The sequence below is a fragment of the Schistocerca piceifrons genome, chromosome 3 (genome assembly GCF_021461385.2).
Source record: "Schistocerca piceifrons isolate TAMUIC-IGC-003096 chromosome 3, iqSchPice1.1, whole genome shotgun sequence".
Classification (NCBI taxonomy): Eukaryota; Metazoa; Arthropoda; class Insecta; order Orthoptera; family Acrididae; genus Schistocerca; species Schistocerca piceifrons.
Genome location: NC_060140.1, coordinates 296340927 through 296360554, shown reverse-complemented (window position 1 = coordinate 296360554; position 19628 = coordinate 296340927).

Below are 19628 nucleotides of genomic sequence, written 5' to 3'. Positions count from 1 at the left end.
GCCTTTCAGCGTTCGGTCTGGAGCATAGTTCCCCCTTATAAAATTCCTCCATGATCCCCCGTTCAGTACTAACATTGGTGCCTCTTCTGATGTTAAGCCTATTACTTCAAAATCATTCTTAAACGAATCCAGGTACCTTCTCCTTGGTCTACCCCGACTCCTCCTACCCTCTACTGCTGAACCCACGAGTCTCTTGGGTAACCTTGCTTCTCCCATGCGTGTAACATGACCCCACCATCTAAGCCTGTTCGCCCTGACTGCTACAACTATAGAGTTCATTCCCAGTTTTTTTTGATTTCCTCATTGTGGACACCCTCCTGCCATTGTTCCCATTTACTAGTACCTGCAATCATCCTAGCTACTTTCATATCCGTAGCCTCAACCTTATAGGTAAAGTAACCTGAATCCACCCAGCTTTCGCTCCCATACAACAAAATTGGTCGAAAGCTTGAACGGTGCACAGATAACTTAGTCTTGGTACTGACTTGCTTCTTGCAGAAGAGAGTAGATCGTAGCTGAGCGCTCACTGCATTAGCTTTGCTACACCTCGCTTCCAGTTCTTTCACTACGTTGCCATCCTACGTACTTGAAACCGTCCACCTGTTCTAACTTTGTTCCTCCTATTTGGCACTGAATCTGTTTATATCTCTTTCCCACCGACATTATTTTCGTTTTGGAGACGCTAATCTTCATACCATAGTCCTTACATTTCGGATATAGCTCTGAAATATTACTTTGCAATCTTTCAATCGAGTCTGCCATCACAACTAAGTCATCCGGATATGCGAGATTGCTTATTTTGTGTTCACATATCTTAATCTCACCCAGCCAGTCTATTTTTTTCAACATATGATCCATAAATAATATGAATGATTAATGAAATAAATGTTCGTAAATATGCATATACCTCCTGGAATAGCCTCCGTTAAAAAAAAAAAAAAAAAAAATCCACACACACACACACACAAAGAAAGCTTTAGGTCTGATTTTTCTGAAAAAATAAATTTTTATCCGAAAGAAATTCAACCTTCTGAATAAACAGCATGCCGCGGTCAATGTCACTAGGCGCAACATTACTCTAGCCAACCTATTAGACGACATTTCTTAACTTCGAACTTTTTTTTATGTATGACCACTTTTTCGAAATTCTGAGCCAAGATGTGGTGCTTCAATCTCTAAGATAACTAATGCCCACTTCCGTTACAGCGAGTATTTAAAGCAAACCTCATATTGTCGCTACTAGTGCCATTCTTATGCAACGGTTGCGAAATTTGAATAGACATCATCTTTCGGGTGTAGAAACACGCGTGCTAACTTTCATTTATGTGCGACTTCCGTCAGCGTAACTTTCAGAGTGCTTCACAAACTGTGTATGAAATACCGGTGCGCCTGGGTGTAGGGAGACTGCGTGCCTTGGCTGGCTCAGGACTGAGACACGAGCTGGTGACTCCTGTGCTGGCGAAAGCGCTATGGCTCCAGAGGCCGGGGCCTTGGGCGGCGCTGGCGGTCAAGGTCGCAAGCGAGAGCTGCCGGTAACCGGCAGCGTGCATTCACTTCCCGCACTGCACTCACTCGTAGCTGGCACCTGCACGCTCACTGCTGGGCTTCCGCATTGCTAACGAAGATGCAGAGCGGACGAAGAGCTGCGCACATTCAGTTTATTGTAAGTAGAAACATGGTGTGAGCTGTGTGTAGAACACTGTAAACACATGTAGCGGTGTGAAAAGCCATAGTGCAGTGATGTACAGAGTACCGCAGGACGTAAAACCGTCTCTTGAATTATGATTACACACATGTACATCGCCTGGGAAAAAATGTAACATCCTGAAGGACAATACCACTTTATTGACAAATGATGTAGTTCATAATTGTAGGAGTATATGATAGCAAATTCAGACCGAATGTAACAGACATGTCACAGTAAAGTGTACCCCAAGAGTGGCAACAACACACAGTGCACTCCCCTCTGGCAGCAATCCAGGCGTTTACATGCAAAGAATCCTAAAGGTGCCGAATGGCATCTTGCGATGGTTTTTCCAAAGCAACTCGCACCTTTTTTTTTTGCAATTTCGCAATGGTCCTTGGGAGCTGTGGAGAACGAGTACATTTCAACATATGTGTACAATGGACGAGATATCTGCTGATCATGGTGACCAGAACAATTGTTCCGTACCACGAAGAGCAGGTTGCGTTACAGCAGCCGTAACTGAACGGACGAAGCACTTCATCCTCCTGTCAAGGAAATGGCGGTAGCACGGGGATAATAGCCTGTGCAGTGTAACAGGCACTAGTCACTTTACCGTGCCTCCCACACCATGAAATCTGTGATGGACCTGTGTGTCGTGGGCGAGTGCACTCTGGAATAGGTAACTCACCTGGTCTGTGCCGTACACGTGTACGTGTTCGTCTATCACTCACACATACGCAGAAACTACTCTCATCACTGAATGCAAAACTGCGCCATGCCCTTCTCTAGTCAACTACACACATCAAAAAAAGTATTGTATCACCCTAGTTCCCAGAAATCCTGAAAATAGACGTTGACTGTGGATATTGTATCACAGGCACAGTCCCTTTGACTGTCAGAGATGCACTAAACCTGCCCAAAGATGTAAGCAACCATGCATGAGCAGCGCCTATTTGACAGAGGGGGTCCGACAGCCGATCAGTTCCAGTCACCCACCATGGAAGGAGGTACACAGCTCCTGTTGTCTGCAGTTCAACCATGCCTAGACAGTCAATACCACTGTTCGATCGCGTCCGCATTGTTACTTTGTGCCGGGAAGGGCTTTAGTAAGGGAAGTGTGATATGCCTCGCTCAGGCCACGCAAGAGCTGCTACTTCTACAATGGATAACCGCTACCTACGGATTATGGCTCGGAGGAACCCTGACAGCAACGCTACCATGTTGAATAATGCTTTTCGTCCGTCCATAAAACGTCGGGTTTCGACTTAAACTGTGCGCAGTAGGCTGCATGATGCGCAACTTCACTCCCGACGTCCATGGCGAGGTCCATCTTTGCAACCACGACACCATGCAGCGTGGTACAGATGGGCCCAACAACATGCCGAATGGACCGCTCAGGATTGGCATCACGTTCTCTTCACCGATGAGAGACGTGTTTGGAGGCAACCTGGTCAGGCTGAACGCCTTAGACACACTGTCCCGCGAGTGCATCAAAGTGGAGGTTCCCTGATGTTTTGGGGTGGCATTATGTGGGGCCGATGTACGCCGCTGGTGGTCATGGAAGGCGCCATACCTGCTGTACGATACGTGAATGCCATCCTCCAACCGATAGTGCAACCATATCGGCAGCATATTGGCGAGGCATTCCTCTTAATGGCCGACCGTCCGCGCCCCCATCGTGCACATCTTGTGAATGACTTCCTTCAGGATAACGACATTGATCGACTAGAGTGGCCAACATGTTCTCCAGATATGAACCCTATCGAACATCCCTGGAATAGATTGAAAAGAGCTGTTTATGGACGACGTGACCTACCAACCACTTTGAGGGGTCTACGCCGAATCGCCGTTGAGTAGTGGGATAATCTAGACCAACCGTGCCTTGATGAACTTGTGGATAGTATGCCACGACGAATACAGGTACGCATCAGTGCAAGAGGACGTGCTACTGGGTATTAGAGGCACTGGTGTGTACAGCAGTCTGGACCACCACCTCTGAGGGTCTCGCTGTATGGTGGTACAACATACAATGTGTGGTTTTCATGAGCAATAAAAAGAGCGGAAATGACGTTTATGTTGATCTCTATTCCAATTTTCTGTACAGGTTTCTGAACTCTCAGAACCGAGGTGATGCAAAACTTTTTTTGATGTGTGTATTTTACGACACCAGGCTAACCCTACTTGACGGTTTCGTGGCTTGAGCGACAGCCTGGTCAGGGGTCCACGTGATCTTAGCTCTTCTGAGAGCAGATAGTTCCAAATGAAGTGCAATATGTCGTCAGATTGCTTCCCTGGATGATGTTCGGTAGGTCACTGCTGCTATCATACATAAATCGATGTTGATGTGCGTGTGTACTACACTGACGTCCAGAATCTGGAGACACTAATGTTGAAACAACGATGTACCACCGAAACACTGTGAACAACATGTGGAGTAACGTGTCAGTACATTAATCTAGTCTCCCATAGGCCCACAATGCACCGCGTTCAAATGGCAGAAGATGAACGGGAGCACGTACTCTTTGGCAAGGCACGACTGTACCCTAGAACGAATGATGCGAACACTCTCCATCTCGAAACTAGGCGCAGTTACTGCCTGCTGAGTCAAAACACAGGACGAAAGGGGAAGCCTCCAGAGCGCCATCTGATCACCAATGATCGTGACAAACGTGTCACTAACACTACGACCCCTCTGTAAGCACATATTATACCTGATGCCACTTAACACAGTCCTCAAGGGTGACCCTGTTTTCCCCGGCAAATGTTATTCGTACAGTTTAATCTGAAACATTATGAATAAAATCCTTACTAACCTTCGTCGCAAAAGTTCAATGCACTAGTGAGTAGGTCAGTAGGTTGCTGAAGCTCACTGATGCAAGGTATTTACTATACAATATACAAACCGCTGGTGACTAAACAATGTCCTTCCCTGCAGGGCCCATGTGCAACTCAGATCAATGACAGGCCGCATGTAGCCTGCGGACAGCAGCCTATGCATCCCTGGCTCACACTACAAGTGCTTATATGTAGGCCGGCTGCTGAACGCAACGTCTGGTTGAAAATAATATGACAATAATTACTTTAACACATAATTATGACAGGGACGCCGGGGATCTGAGCACTCTATTGTAACTGCAGACATTAAACTTTGTACACTCAGACATAAATGTGTCTTAAGTTTTACAGGTTTCATTTTCTCATTAGGAAGTGCCACTATCTCGATCCGCAACTTCTCTCTTATAAACTTTGGTTTTAGTTAGTGGTACATTACTCTCATTGTCTCTGTTCTGTCATTTCTTGAGGCAGTATTTGGCGCGCTGCCTTTGTTAGCCACGCAGAAGGTGTTGGGGTTGTTTTTGGGGGAGGAGACCAGACAGCGAGGTCATCGGTGTCATCGGTTTAGGGAAGGACGGGGAAGGAAGTCGGCCGTGCCCTTTCAATGGAACTATCCCGGAATTTGTCTGGAGCGATTTAGGGAAATCACGGAAAACCTAAATCAGGATGGCCGGACGCGGGATTGAACCGTCGTCCTCCCGAATTCGAGTCCAGTGTGCTAATTACTGCGCCAGCTCGCTCGGTACGGAAGGTGTCCTTGCTAATCGTGAAAACCGACGTCCACAATTGTCTAGCTTCCTGGATGCTCACTTCTGAGATTCGGCGGTGTTTTTGACCTTCGAGTGCATCGTTAACCGACGCTTGCAGCACTTGAGCTGTTCAGCGCGGGAAACTCAGCTCAGAAGCGTCCAGCGGCAAAACTGTATGGTTGAACGACACAAAACAATTAACAGGATGCAGTTACACAACATTTTCATTCGAAGAATTGTATAGCTGCGCCGGTCAAAACAGAAACCTTGGCAACATGTGGGCCCATCCTCGTGTTTCGACTACGCTGCAGACAAATCGCTGGGAATACCTTACACATCCTCCATATAGTCCTGATCTCTCCCCATGCGATCTCCATATGTTTGAAGTCTTAAAAAAAGACATCTGTAGCCGTCGATTTGATTCGGACCAAGAGGTGCATGCCTGGGTACGATCGCCATTCCGTGCGCAACGACAAACATTTTTCCATGCGGTTATTGACTGTCTTGTCTCACAATAGGTTAAATGTATTAACATTTGTAACGATTAATTTTGAAAAAATAAACAGTTTAGTTACATTTTTCCCATCTGTCTCGTTTTCATTTGACCGCCACTACTGCCGCTCTCTAGTACCATGAATGTTATTACTTGCTATTATAACTCATGTTCCATCACTTCTTGTCATTAGTGTTTTTCACATACATTATGTGACCGAAAGTGTCCATACACCTACACTACTGGCCATTAAAATTGCTGCACCACGAAGGTGACGTGCTACAGACGCGAAATTTAACCGACAGGAAGAAGATGCTGTGATATGCAAATGATTTAACTTTTCAGAGCATTCACACAAGATTGGCGCCGGTGGCGACACCTACAACGTGCTGACATGAGGAAAGTTTCCAACCGATTTCTCATTCATAAACAGCAGTTGACCGGCGTTGCCTGGTGAAATGTTGTTGTGATGTCTCGTGTAAGGAGGAGAAATGCGTACCATCACGTTTGCGGTTTATCGTACCGCAACACTGTTGCTCGCGTTGGTCAAGATCCAATGACTGTTAGCAGAATACGGAATCGGTGGGTTCAGGAGGGTAATACGGAACGCCGTGCTGGATCCCAACGGCCTCGTATCACTAGCAGTCGAGATGACAGGCATCTTCTCCGCATGGCTGTAACGGATCGTGCAGCCACGTCTCGATCCCTGAGTCAACAGATGGGGACGTTTGCAAGACCACAACCATCTGCACGAACAGTTCGACGACGTTTGCAGCAGCATGGACTATCAGCTCGGAGACCATGGCTGCGGTTACCCTTGACGCTGCATCACAGACAGGAGCGCCTGCGATGGTGTACTCAACGACGAACCTTGGTGCACGAATGGCAAAACGTCATTTTTTCGGATGAATCCAGGTTCTGTTTGCAGCATCATGATGGTCGCATCCGTGTTTGGCGACATCGCGGTGAACGCACATTGGAAGCGTGTATTCGTCAACGCCATACTGGCGTATCACCAGGCGTGATGGTATGGGGTGCCACTGGTTACACGTCTCGGTCACCTCTTGTTCACATTGACGACACTTTGAACAGTGGAAGTTACATTTCAGATGTGTTACGACCCGTGGCTCTACCCTTCATTCGATCCTTGCGAAACCCTACTTTTCAGCAGGATAATGCACGACCGCATGTTGCAGGTCCTGTACGGGCCTTTCTGGATACAGAAAATGTTCGACAGCTGCCCGGGCCAGCACATTCTCCAGTTCTCTCACTAATTGAAAACGTCTGGTCAATGGTGGCCGAGCGACTGCCTCATCACAATATGCCAGTCACTACTCTTGATGAACAGTGATATCGTGTTGAACCTGCATGGGCAGCTGTACCTGTACATGCCATCCAGGCTCTGTTTGACTCAATGCCCAGGTGTATCAAGGCCGTTACTACGGCCAGAGGTGGTTGTTCTGGGTACTGATTTCTCAGGATCTATGCACCCAAATTGCGTGAAAATGTAATCACATGTCAGTTCTAGTATAATATATTTGTCCAATGAATACCCGTTTATCATCTGCATTTCTTCTAGGTGTAGCAATTTTAATGGCCAGTAGTGTATTAGTGGGCATTATTATGGGGTATGTTTACCCATTGCCTTTATGACGGCTTGAACTTTGCAAGGGACACTTTCAACGAGATTTCCTATTGACTTTGGAGGAACGGTAGTCCATTCTTCCTCAAGAGTCAAAACCAGAGAAATTAGTAGTGATATTGGACAAGGGGTCTGCAGCAAAGTCCACGTGCTATATGATCCCAAAGTTTTGCACCTTGTTCATGTTGGGACTCTGGGCAGGCCAGTCCATTTCAGGATCGTTATTATCCATAAACCATTGCCTCGCAGCTGCTTCTTCATGACAGTGTGCGTAGTCATGCACATAAAACAGTTATCACCTCCGCACTGTCGGTCTACTATACGTGGTACACTATTCTGTGAAAACTGTTCATATCCATTCGCATTTAGCGTTTGCTTAAGTGAAACCTTAACAACGAAAAACATCCCATCCCGTAACACCGCTTCTTCTGTCCTTTACTGTTGGCTCTGCATATGATGGCAGGCAATATTTTCCTGACATTTCCCAAACTCAAATCCCTCCATCGAATAGCCGCAGAGCATAGCGTTAATCATCCCTCCAGAGCACTCGTTTGGGGTTATTCACTGTCCTGTGGCGTCACTCACCACCTCAAGTGTCGCTTAGCACTTTCTACTGATATGTGTGGCTTATGAGAAGCTACTCGGCCATCGTACCCCATTCCCTTTAACTCCCTACACACAGTCATTGCTCTAGCTGGACCACTGGTAGCACTTTGGAGCGATTGCTTCCGCTGATTTCATAAGATTTTCACAACCACTCTCCACAGTTCTAGACAGCCCCTGTCTGTCAGTACATTAGGTCTATCAAAGGTCTTTGGGCAGCTTTAGAACACTTGAAACGTCCCTCAGGTAATATTCAGTGACTAGTCCACATTTGAAGTTACTGAGCTCTCCTGGCTGTCCTATTCTGCCTTTAATTCTTCTCTATTGACAACACGATACTCTCTGCCTCCTTTTACACTTACGGGTCTGCCTTTCGTAACATCTAGTGTTCAGTTCCACATTCCTGCAAACCCTCTTACGAATTTTCTATAATAATTCACGAGACTCAGGAAAGACTTTAATTCTTTGCCTTTTGGAGAATCTTGTATCACCTGCATTGAGCTCAGAATATTCCCTACACCATCTGTACTAATTACATGACCCAAGTAATTTATTTCTTCCAGAAAATGACACTTTTCCCATTACCTCTTGAAATCTTTGAGCTGTGACCGACTCGCATTGATGCTGTTGGTTCTTTGGCATTTTGTCACAATCGAGTGGCGTCTTATTTCTCCCTGAGTTACTACCATTACGAGTTGCTGACTTACCTCCATCAGTGGCAGCAGCAACGCTTATCGATACTGGTACTGCTGTACCATCTTTGGTGTGACCACTATATTTCCGTGTGGTGGTGTGTGTGGCAGTCGGTCGGTTGGGACAGAGCAGTAAGGAAGTCTCTGTCGTGCGTAGTCAGGCCGGGACTGCTGGCTGTGTGCATGTGCGGTTGGAATGTGAGGTGCTAACTGCGAGAGCTACACGTTCGTTGCCCACCGATCCTGGACACTGAAGCTGAGTGATCAGTTAACCTGTTATGAAACCTCAACTGCTGTAACATCTCTTCGTTCATTGCCGGTTGTTGCTTCCTGAGCCATTCTAGCAAGCAGCAACGTATGGTGTGTTGGAGTCAGCCAAATTTTGTAGCCGTCTTCCTGCATGGTCTTTAACTATTAAATTGGTTGTTACTTATCAGTGAAGTGCACCAGCGGTACTTTCTGCCTTGTGGCCGTTTACACCCCACTTACCTGCCCTGGTCGTTAGAGTAGTTTTCTGGCAGTGTGTTTTTCCTCGCTTTGATGATGCTGTCCAGCATGGCGTGTAGTTCGACAGCCTTTTAGTTGTTTGTTCATATATTTTCTTAGAATGGTTATTGTGCCTTGGCTGTTCCTAGACGCCAGATTTGAAGACGTAGTGCTGTTGGTATCTTCGTCCATGGCTGATACTTTTCGTTGTCGTGCTGTTGGTCAGGCAGAAGGAAATTGATTAGGTTGTTGGTCACGACTTCAGCTGTCCCTGAGTCAGGTTGCCACCCCATTATTTAACTTTACCCTTGGCTGCCTGTCTCACCTCACCTTACATTAGAGCGACCTCCTCAGGTCAACCCTTGGAACACTTCTGAGCACCACTGTTCTGTTGGTTTCAGATTGTTACTTTCATTTTAGTCTGAAGTACTGTGCGAGGCCTTCAGCCATCTATTAATTTGGTTTGTTTTAATTTTAAAATAAGGCCTTCAGCTTAAATTAAAAATTTGAAGATGGCTATGTTTAAAAACTAAATTTTGAAAGTTTGTTCTATCTGAAGTTCTCGTCATCCAGGCCATCTACATCTGCATCTACATTTATATTCCGCAAGCCACCCAACGGTGTGTGGCGGAAGGCACTTTACGTGCCACTGTCATTACCTCCCTTTTCTGTTCCACTCGCGTATGGTTCGCGGGAAGAACGACTGCCGGAAATCCTCCGTGCGCGCTAGAATCTCTCTGATTTTACATTCATGATCTCCTCGGAAGGTATAAGTAGGGGGAAGTAATATATTCGATACCTCATCCAGAAACGCACCCTCTCGAAACCTGGACAGCAAGGTACACCGCGATGCAGAGCGCCTCTACATCTACATCTACATCCATACTCCGCAAGCCACCTGACGGTGTGTGGCGGAGGGTACCCTGAGTACCTCTATCGGTTCTCCCTTCTATTCCAGTCTCGTATTTTTCGTGGAAAGAAGGATTGTCGGTATGCTTCTGTGTGGGCTCTAATCTCTCTGATGTTATCCTCATGGTCTCTTCACGAGATATACGTAGGAAGGAGCAATATACTGCTTGACTCTTCGGTGAAGGTATGTTCTCGAAACTTTAACAAAAGCCCGTTCCGAGCTACTGAGCGTCTCTCCTGCAGAGTCTTCCACTGGAGTTTATCTATCATCTCCGTAACGCTTTCGCGATTACTAAATGATCCTGTAACTAAGTGCGCTGCTCTCCGTTGGATCTTCTCTATCTCTTCTATCAACCCTATCTGGTACGGATCCCACACTGCTGAGCAGTATTCAAGGAGTGGGCGAACAAGCGTACTGTAACCTACTTCCTTTGTTTTCGGATTGCATTTCCTTAGGATTCTTCCAATGAATCTCAGCCTGGCATGTGCTTTTTCGATGATCAACTTTATATGATCATTCCATTTTAAATCACTCCTAATGCGTACTCCCAGATAATTTATGGAATTAACTGCTTCCAGTTGCTGACCTGCTATTTTGTAGCTAAATGATAAGGGATCTATCTTTCTATGTATTCACAGCACATTACACTTGTCTACATTGAGATTGAATTGCCATTCCCTGCACCATGCGTCAATTCGCTGCAGATCCTCCTGCATTTCAGTGCAATTGTCCATTGTTACAACCTCTCGATACACCACAGCATCATATGCAAAAAGCTTCAGTGAACTTCCGATGTCATCCACAAGGTCATTTATGTATATTGTGAATAGCAACGGTCCTATGACACTCCCCTGCGGCACACCTGAAATCACTCTTACTTCGGAAGACTTCTCTCCATTGAGAATGACATGCTGCGTTCTGTTATCTAGAAACTCTTCAATCCAATCACACAATTGGTCTGATAGTCCATATGCTCTTACTTTATTCATTAAACGACTGTGGGGAACTGTATCGAACGCCTTGCGGAAGTCAAGAAACACGGCCTCTACCTGTGAACCCGTGTCTATGGCCCTCTGAGTCTCGTGGACGAATAGCGCGAACTAGATTTCACACGACCGTCTTTTTCGAAACCCATGCTGATTCCTACAGAGTAGATTTCTAGTCTCCAGAAAAGTCATTGTACTCGAACATAATACGTGTTCCAAAATTCTACAACTGATCGACGCTAGAGATACAGGTCTATAGTTCTGCACATCTGTTCGATGTCCCCTCTTGAAAACGGGGATGACCTGTGCCCTTTTCCAATCCTTTGAAACGCTACGCTCTTCTAGAGACCTACGGTACACCGCTGCAAAAAGGGGGGCAAGTTCCTTCGCGTACTCTGTATAAAATAGAACTGGTATCCCATCAGGTCCAGTGGCCTTTCCTCTTTTGAGCGATTTTAATTGTTTCTCTATCCCTCTGTCGTCTATTTCGATATCTACCATTTTGTCATCTGTACGACAATCTAGAGAAGGAACTACAGTGCAGTCTTCCTCTGTGAAAAAGCTTTGGAAAAAGACATTTATTATTTCGGCCTTTAGTCTGTCATCCTCTGTTTCAGTACCATTTTGGTCACTGAAGAGTCTGCCACTTGAGTTCGCTAAACATCTCCGTAACGCTATCACGCTTACCAAATAACCCTGTGACGAAACGCGTCGCTCTTTTTCGGATCTTCTCTATCTCTTCTGCCAACCCGACCTGATACGGATCCCACGATGAGCAATACTCAAGTATAGGCCGAACGAGTGTTCTGTAAACCACCTCCTTTGTTGATGGACTACATTTTCTAAGGACTCTCCCAATGAATCTCAACCTGGCACCCGCCTTACCAACAATTAATTTTATATGATCATTCCACTTCAAATCGTTCCGTACGCATACTCCCAGATATTTTGCAGAAGTAACTGCTACCAGTGTTTGTTCCGCTATCATATAATCATACAATAAAGGATCCTTCTTTCTATGTATTCGCAATACATTACATTTGTCTATTTTAAGGGTCAGTTGCCACTCCCTGCACCAAGTGCCTGCAGATCTTCCTCCATTTCGCTGCAATTTTCTAATGCTGCAACTTGTCTGTATACTAAAGCCCTGAGTTGTTCAATGTCCAGTAAGTGGTCCTCAGCCAAGCTTTTATGTGAAATATTTTTAAGTTAAGCCCTTCAGCCGTCTTAAATTTAAATTTTAAGATTCATTTGTTTAAAACAACTTTTTTTTTAAATTTACTCTATCTGAAATTCTTGTTACCCAGGCCCTAAGCACTGAGTTATTCAATGTCTTGTGTGTGGCCTTCAGCCGAGTATTTACGTGAAATATTTTTTTAAGTAAGGCGTTCAGTCGTGTGTATTCTTTAAAGCAATTTTTTATAACTTATGTTCAGCCTTCAGCCTTTCTTGTTTTTGGTGTGATTTTGGGCCTTCACCCCGGGAGGTATCTCAAGTTTCCTTAACTAGGCCTTCACTAGACCTTCAGCCATATTGTTTTATTTTGATCCTTTTAAGGCAATGTGTAATTAAATGGTTCTTAGGAAAATAAAAGTTTGTGTGTTTTGTGCAACTGGCAACTGACAATAACTGATTACGCCCCCCCCCCCCCCACACACACACAACCATAACCTGATCCGCTCTATCCTGTGAAACCAGATTTCACTCTTCCTTCATTCTTTACGTATGTCCTTGCATATCTCTTGAAAAAACAATTATGTCGTCCAGATACAATACACATTGATGAGGCTTCGGTTCTTTCGACACTTCGTCCAACAAACTCTGAAATGACGTTGCTGTATTCTTCAAACTAAATGGCTTCCTCTGCATTGGTAATGTCTCCAAGGTACTGAAAACACAGACCTTGATCTATCTTCTGGAGCCACTTCTGGCGGCAACGCAGGCGTGTGTTCTCGCAGACTATCATAAAGTTGTAGAATGGCATCCTGCTACATATTGTCTCAAGCACGATGCGCCTTTTGTTGGAATTCGGCAGCGGTTCTTGCAGGCCCAGGTAAACGAGTAAGTTCCCGCTTCCCCCATGTTACGTACCTATTCAACTGGAGGCAGATCGGGTGATCTTGCTGGTTAGGGTAATAGTTGCGTGGCAGCAGCCACACATGGTCGTGCATTGTTCTGCTGCAAAGGCATGTCACCAGCCTGTCAAATGGCAGTAGCACTGAGATTAACAGCCTCTGCAATGTAACAAGCATTGGTTATTTTACCGTACCGAAACACCGCATCTGACCGCGATTTGTTAACTGATGGCGCCCCACAGCATGAAGCCTGGGGTGAGAGCTGTGTGACGTGGGCGAATGCGCTCTCGAATATGCAGCTCACCAGGTCCACACCATACAGGTATACGTCCATCACACGCATACAGATCACCACTGAAACAACAGAGCGCCATTCCACTTACCAGTTAACACCAGAACAGCCACGGTTGGTGGTGTCGTGGTGGTATTCGTAGCCTGGCCAGAGACACGTGTGATCTTAATCCTGCTGCCAGCAGACGATTCCCAATGGTCTCTGATGACACGGCAGGTACAACATGTTTCCGGATTTCGTCCCTGGATGATATTCGATCGACCACCGGTGCTCGTACGTTGTGTCGATCTTGACAAGCGTCTGTACTACACGGGCGTCCAGAATCTCGTCTACAGCTATAGGAATGTTCCACAGAGCACTGTTGAAACAGAGACACACCACCAACTCATTGTGTCCAACATGTGCAACAATTCGTCGATACGTCCATTCGGCTTACCGTATGCCCACAATACAACCCTGATCGAAGGGCTGAAGCTGTTCGACTGAAGTAAATAGTCGTCAGAGGGGCATGGCTGTCCCTTAGAACGAATGTTGCAAACATTGCTCACCTCTAAACTCGGCACAGTTACTGTCTGCAGAGTCAAAACAGAGGGCGAACGGAGAGGCCTCCTGAACGCCATCCGATCGCCGAAGACAGTGGCATTAGATCCTGGTGCCTCTGAGTGGGTTGCATTTTTTTCCAACAGTGTAGATAAGTAACTCATAAAGTCCAACAGTTATTAAAAATGTCTGACATGAAGTTTTGATTCATGCGATATAGAAGACGTGCCACATTAATTGGAATCCTTACGAAAAACGCGCTACAAAACGGCCCAATCCACACAAAGTTCTATCATTCTTTCCCTTTCTAAGTATCGGATTTGGTAAGAACTAATCTGAATAATGTGCACAGTACTTCGCAGCTTCCAAGCCAGTTAACACTATGCATAAGAATTATCTCCAAGCGTGACGTCGCTGATTAATCAGGATTTTGTTCGTGAAAGCTGTTGTACGCACCTGTTACGTTGACAGAACCAAGAGTTCATTATTTACCTCGCGTGAGCTAACCTTTCTGACATCTGCTGTTTCTTCCGTATTTTAGAGAGACCGAGCATAAACTGTTATTCAATTAGCGCTGACAGGATCGTGTGTGTCTAGGACTTCCTTTCATAACTCTGTATGTCTCTAAATTTCTTCGTATAACATTTCCATCTCATTACCAACTTCCGCTATTCGTAAAAAGGCTATAAAGGCCATTGGGTTAAGTTTAAGTCTGTATTTCTAACTTGACAAAATTTGTGTAAACTCAATAGTTATAATAGATTTCCCCCATGAAGTTAATTACATACTTCAAACCAACATACCATTCAGCAGAACAAACACTTACACTATAAAGTAAACGTTACAGTATTTATGAATACCGATTTTAAGACACGTAATCATGTAACATAAGACACTAAATTTGAAGATAGTCACTTCCTAAATGCAGTTTCGAAATGATGTTTTCTCTGAGTTACAACGTTCAAGTCAGCTAACCGTGGCCTGAAGAAAACCTCATTCGTCGCTTTCAGTGTATCGCAATTCCGAAGAACTTAGTACATAATAACTGCACGATCGTCTCTGAAGCACTTTAACGTCGATATTTTCACTGCTCACCTGTGCGACGTTTCAGTTTGCCTTTATTCTCGGAATTGCAGGGCTATAACTTAAAACTGTGGTAGGGACTAGTAAAACTAATGTTTATAAATTTCACCTGTAAATGTATTAATTTTTAATCAGTTCACAATTTCTACTCAAATCATCCGTGAAGTAACAATAGACAGAATTTCTTTTATTAAAATAATCAAGAAAATGTTACCGTAATTTGTTGTTCGCAGTTCAGTCTTAACTATACATAACCGAACAACGACTTAATTGACACACTGCATAATCATTGCAGTTAAATTGACACGTAGAACACGGTATTGCGATTATATCACAACTACAATTTATGTTCAGCAGCACTGAAAAGAGGATTGTATGAAATCAGATGTTGTTACTTAGAAACATACTGATACGTTTACAACAAAAACATGTATTCTCCTTTTCAGAGATGAGAAGGAAAAAGGAAAGAAAGCTGATCTGCTTTTACAAAATTAAAATGAGTGATCAACAATCTTCCCCTATTACAGCTGAAAAATATTACGCAGCTTCCCGTCAGAAGCTTGCGGCCCCTTTAGGTTGTCTAAAGCAGGCCGTGCCGTGCCGTGACTATTATATTTTGTCGAAAACTGACATTTTGAGACCGTGGCCTCACAAAATTCCCATTTCTTGCTAAGAAGAGAACAGTAGCCACCTACTGCTAATAAAGGTATTTATTTACACAAATAGCGCGGTTGCCAGTCTCCAACCGACAGATTCATCTTCAGACGGCAGCTCACTCTTCTAAACACATATATTGTTGTCTACATTTGTTTCCGGCACTTCATTCCCGCTTATGACGAAATTTCTTTGGGATGGTGGTGCCCTATAGCCAAAACCGATGTGAGAAACAGTACTTAATAGCGAATGAAAACAATGTAAACTCTTCTCTAAGGCAGAGCTGTTTTAGTTTTACAAACACACTTAGAAGTTTCAGGCACTTAGAAGGCTTTGTACAGAGAGTATAAATATCTATTGAGCGAGCATTCGTATCCGCAACATCCCCTACAGCTCAAGTCACGTGATTTTGGGACTGTGCAGGTTAGCCCGTAAAGTACTTAGCATATTTGCAGTGTTGTTACTTGGCTAGTGTGGATAGATCCCCCTAGAAGTATCGTGCAACGTTTTACACGTTTTTTATAGACATCATGACAATTTGATACCTGCAATTGAAGTTCGCCTGAAGATGTGAAGAATAACGGTATTGTGCTTTTTCGTCACGGTGTCATAGATCTGATTCCACTTTTTTATTTACGTTTTCTCGGTTACAAGACAACAAGCAAAGAACAAAAGGAAGCTACTTTTTTGTTACACTTTGTGTTTGAAGTTCTCAGGCGATAAATTTTCCGCTTTTGTGAGGTCATCTGATTTCTAGCAATAAAAAGAGCTTTATTTGCTTTGACAGGAGAGTTCACGGCCTCTGCTGTGAAATCTCTCAGATATCTCTGGTAACAGAAATGATTATAAAGATAAATATAAAACCTACTGATCTACAAACATTTTGGAAAATATGCTTACAGCACCATACCTGTGAGGCCTCGTCTTGCTTTCTGATGCCAAGGGCACTAAAGGGGACATATTATTTTCACTAACATTTCCCAGGTGGTCATCTGGATTTAGTGAACTTTATTCGAAATCTTGAACATGACTGCGAAACAGCAACTGTGTAAATCTGAAGAGGTTGAAAAAAATCAACCAACCAATTGTAAAACAAAGGTTTATTAGCGCTTGAGCTAATTTTCGATATTTATAAAAATATCTGTTTCAGGAGAAGTGGGCCCTAAAATGTATATTGCATTTGATGGAACTGACCAAGGATCAGATTCATTATTTAACATTTTTCACGATTTCCACAAGAAAATTAAATTTACGAAAGAAATTCAAAATGAGAACGGTAACCTAAATTCGCTTGATCTGATATTTCGTATACAGAATGGCAGTGTCTCTTCCGATATCTATCGTAAGACAACCTACTTTGACAATATTATTTCATCAGATTCTTCCCATCCACAGCCTCATAAGTTGCGTTTTTCTATTCAACAATAAATCGTGCTTTAACAACGTCCTTTCTCCATACGATGTTCAGTAAGAAATTAATTTGATTAAGACTATTGCTAGAAATAGTGGTTGTAAATAAGACGTAGTCGGCCAGATACGTAGCAACAAAAGGGCAAATAAAAATATTTTCAACACCAGGTGGCAACAAACTGAGGAGTAATGAAAGGGAAATGGCAAGTTTATCTCGATACAATTTTTAGTTAGTATGTCCTAAAGATTTGCCGTCTTCTGACTAGAAAATACGGTTGTAAAGCTACCTTCTCTATGAAAATAATTTGAAGAAAAATTTAGTATGTACATTAAAAACTGAAGAAGATCCTTTCACAAATTCAGGCGTTTATAAAATCGTCTGTAAAGATTGCCCTAGCTGTTATATAGGGCAGACTCGTAGAGCTATTAAAGCCAGACATAAGGAGCACCTGTTGGGTAAGAAAGGGGAAAATTCTTCATTGTCTGAACATTTACTTACTTCAGACCATTCTCCGAGGGAATTAGAAGAAACTGTACTTTTACGTAAGGAAATAAAAGGCTGGAAATTGGCTTTATTATAAGAACATGAAATTTACAAACGTCTTGCTAAGAGAGACGGTAACGTTTTGAACGATCAGTTGCAATTCGCGAGTAAGCACTTCCTTAATGGATTTAAACCGCTACTCATGCTCACATAACACGTGTTCACCGATTTCCGTTAATATCGCTGAATGTACCGTTTTCCTCAAATTATTTTTTCTTTAGTGTTGAGCAACTGACATTTCATATCACTAGGTTTCATTTTTCGTGGCGTTACCAACCCATGTTCCTACTGGTGATATTCCAAAAATGGTATTGGTACAGTTAAGCAGAAGGGTCTCTTTTTTATGTTGTGATTTAACTTTATCCATTTTTTGGGAAGAGAAGTAATTTTTTGTAACTTATCTTCTGCACACTATAGCTACGTGCAGTATTACTTTGCTACATAAAAGTTTTACAGATAATTTTATGTTTAACGTATGCCTATAAAATTACTGCCTTTATTAGTGGCCTTCTATAAGAAATTGTTATACTACTTTAATGTAAAATTATGCTATTTAACACCAGCAAGGCGCATTGTTTACGAGCATGTATATAGCGTCCACTGCTTTCCCATTTTCCTTATCGCTTAAGCTTCCGTGATGTTAAGTGGAAGTTTTTTTCTTTTCAGTGACGGTATTTTACCTTATGTTTGCTCCTCTTTCCCCTTGCATTTGTAACAATGATCTTTGGTAAACATAACACTACATTCTGCACGCTGAACTAATGTACAATATTACTCTGTCAGAAAATGTATTAGTAATTTTATATGCAATATATACCAGTAAATCTATCTCATTTTTAGCAGCCATGTAGTGGAAATTTCATGGTTGCTTTAATGTAAAATGCTGGTGTTCAACTCAAGCAAGGCGAAGTTCTTATGTGCATGTAATAGCGCCCTCTGCAGCACAGTTTTTCCTGGTCTCTTGAGTCTGTGTATTCGTAATAGTTGGCCTTAGTCTCTGGCATGACGTACGTGTAACTTATGCAAATATTTTATCCTGTGAGTTCAGTTACAATTTTATGTTGACAAGAGCCTCTGCGTGTGAGCATTTACTAGTGAGCATTCATTCTGAAGTACGCAAAATGTAATCTGGTTGCTATCTAACGCCATGGCTCGAGGTAATTCTTGTTTTGTCAATTTTATGGATGACAAGAACCGCTAGGCTTCAGCTAATCTAATGTACCATCAAGTGAGTATACTTACCTCACAAATATTTTTCTATTACCATTTTTTATGTTTGTAAAAATAAATTTGTAACTGGTTATACAAATATTTAGGGCCCACTGCTTCTGAAGAAGATATTTTTAGAAATACCGAAACTTAGGTGAATAGTTAATAAGCCTTTGTTTTGGTTGGCTGATTTTTTCAACCTTTTCAACTTTATTAGACAGTCTCGTAACATTTGTGGATGTGCTGATGAAAAGTAAGATGAAATTCAACATTTCGCTTAGGAAAAAAATCGAAATTAAAATCATAAGTGTGGTAATATCTAGACATATCTTATAAACTTATTTTCACTGCCTATTTTCTTGATACCACTTTTGGTAATAGGTACTGTGTGAAAACAGAAATTGTTGGCACAGCATCAGCCTTCAGCCTAACTTTTCCAAGCCTCGCCTTATCTAAACGTTCTTCTGTGAAGTGTTTAGAGTACACTTTTAAATACTTTGTAGAGATGAAATTGTTCCTTTTCATTTTTTGAAGCCATTTTTTGACTCTTTATTCATCTTCTGTGGAACAAAAATAGAAAATCCACATAATGTAGAAAACTGTCTCGTACAGAAGTACGTAGATAGACACAAGGGTTTGAGAACCTGCGTAAAATGGAAAAATTAATCAGACTTTCATGTATAAACTTCATCTGCAGCTGAACATACGTACACTGACTGGCAGATTACTTAGACAAAC